A 2660-nucleotide genomic window follows, 5' to 3' on the forward strand; every position below is an offset into this window, starting at 1 on the left:
TCTTTTTTTTTTTTTTTTTCCTTTAATCTCTAACTCTTCATTGGCTATATTAATCGATGTTTAATTTAAGCAGAAAAAGTCGAATCGACGAACTTATCCTCGTTTTTGATTCGAATATACATACGTAAAAATTATTATAATTATTGTTTCGAAAAGATATATATATATATATATATGTATATTATATATGTTTGATTCTAATACTTCCTGAATGTTTCTAAAAGATGTTGAACTTCCGAGTATACGAGGAAGTACGGAATAAGCATGAGTCCTACTACTACCAACTTATCAGACATCGTCTAAAGTCAGACGCGTGCGATTGGACCAAATGCCATAAGTGGAACATGGGAACAGTCCGGATTTCTGGTCCACAATCACGTCGCGCATGTCGGCCTCGTCAATGAATAGATAACGAAGGAGAATGAGCTAGTTGAGTCGGTTTGATACATCGGCGACATCGCCGCAACATTCATCTGCATAATTCATTCTTATCAGTACGATTCCCTCAAGCAGAGATTCTCAACCGATACGGCATACCTATATATAATAAAGATAGTTTCAAACGACAATGTATCTTGGAACGATGACTTTGTCGCTAATTAAAAATCATTTTTCTTTTCCTTTTTTTTTTTCTTTTTTTTCCTTTTTTCTCTTCACTCATAACACATATATAATTTCTTTAATAACGATCCTACGATTAGCAATTTAAATACTAAATAATTACGAATAATTTCTAATTGATTTTACCGATCAAATCAAATGTAAATTTCAATGTATCGTTTCGAGCTTTTTTTCTTTTCCTCTCTTTTTTTCTTTTTCCTTTAGTCAATATAATTCTAATGAACTACTCACTAAAACTATCTAATCTATTAATTCCTTCCTTTCTATTTACCTTCCTACGAATTATAATTCTCTTATTAATAATCATAAGTACGAAGGATTATTGATTAATTATCGAAGTACAAATGATCCGTAATCAATTTTTTTTCAATTGAATCGAGTATCGTTGACGGATGATAATATTAGAACATAGAATAAGAAAGATTGAAATGTAGAAGATAGTAACTATAGCAAAGCGTTGGCTTTGACGCGATTATGTGCAGTTCACAGGTCGCTTGGATCGCGTTCTCCACACGTATAAGGCTAACCCGCCCACCGTATTTACCCGCTCTGAATTCCTCACTCTTGGTTCGCCCCCTCGCGAATTGTTGCGCAGCGCAAACCCAAACTCTTAACTCTTAAGCTCGTATGACTCTTTCTCTCTCTCTCTCTCTCTCTCTCTCTCTCTCTCTGACGTTGTAATCTACGGGGTGTCAGAAAATTACGATTATAATTCTCACGCGTTATTGGTATTAATCAAATATCATTGATTTATCATTTGAATTTAGAATAAATTTAGCTAGGAAAATATTTTAAACAAATATATTCCTTGCTATTATTATTATTATTATTATTATTATTATTATTGTTGTTGTTGTTGTAGTCGTTATTGTTATTATTATTATTATTGTTATTGTTATCGATATCATTGTTCTCTAATTTTTATCTTTCTATTTTATTTTTTATTTTTTAATTGCTATTTATCCCCCACCCTCCCCCGGCCCCGTCACGTTTTATTTGATACTTAAAATTGCAGAAGGGAAAAAAATGTTATGTGATTCTTTTCTCTACACTAAGAAGAATAATAATACATTCGTAAATATTGTTTCGCTTTTTTTTTGCCTAAGATCAGAATCATGTATTATAGGAGTCTTAAAATAAAATAAAAAAAGAAAAGTATATATATATATATATGTATATTGAAATTTGAAGAAAAATTTCTTGTTGAATGTATACGTAAATGATAAAAGTACTTTAAGAACACCCCGTACCTACACAGATGTTTAAGAGCTAAGCAACTACTCAGAGCGAGTGAGTTGATGCGAGCCGCGTATCACGAGAAGGAAGTTCAATTTAACCCAATAAAGGACAATCAGAGGCCGACGGCGACCAGAGACGAGTACCTACTACTCTTCTCTGATGGCTAAACGGATCGACCGAGGGACACTCTTCGTCTTCGGACCTTTTCGAAACAGAAGACGAGATAGTTATCATCTGTATGTGTCGACACGAGTAAGACGAGTAAGACGTATGTCAATTCTCATAGAAACGAATGTAACCATATCATTTAGGATAAACCAATGGAAAATAATTCATGTTTCTTATAGAACAAAAATTTTATTTGATCGAACGAGAAGAATAATGAAACGAAAAAAGAAAAAAAGAAGAATATTAGCAATAGAGTTTCCTTCGCTGACAATAACAACAACAACAACGACAACAACAACAATAAACAAAACTGGTATTATCCATTTTGAATCTTAAAAAGAGGATTAGCCTTTCGACTGACTATGCTGGTCCATTTCCAAAAGGATGTTCATTTGGTTTAATGCGAGAAACATCCTCTTTTGCAAAAGGCCAATTCGTGCGAATAAATAGCTAAGAGGAATTCGTCGAACCGAAAGATCACAGTGACATGAATCGAGTTGATTTTCATGGAGTAGCTAACGCAAGAAATTTCCCACAAAAGGGCCGCGCTCTTAAAGGCGCAAAAACAAAGTGGAGGGAACCTCCTCCTCCTCCTCTCTCTCTCTCTCTCTCTCTCTTTCTCGAACGACACT

General features: G+C 33.8%; 1 long non-coding RNA gene across 1 annotated transcript in view; it reads left to right on the forward strand.

Annotated features, from left to right (window-relative positions):
* Positions 1-534, forward strand: part of LOC124956198 — a 2098-nt gene extending 1564 nt beyond the window's left edge. The window contains exon 4 of the long non-coding RNA XR_007103158.1: positions 225-534. This is a non-coding gene — a long non-coding RNA (uncharacterized LOC124956198). The remainder of the gene's footprint in view (positions 1-224) is intronic.
* Positions 535-2660: the final 2126 nt, after the last annotated feature.

This window comes from Vespa velutina, chromosome 21 (genome assembly GCF_912470025.1).
Source record: "Vespa velutina chromosome 21, iVesVel2.1, whole genome shotgun sequence".
NCBI lineage: Eukaryota > Metazoa > Arthropoda > Insecta > Hymenoptera > Vespidae > Vespa > Vespa velutina.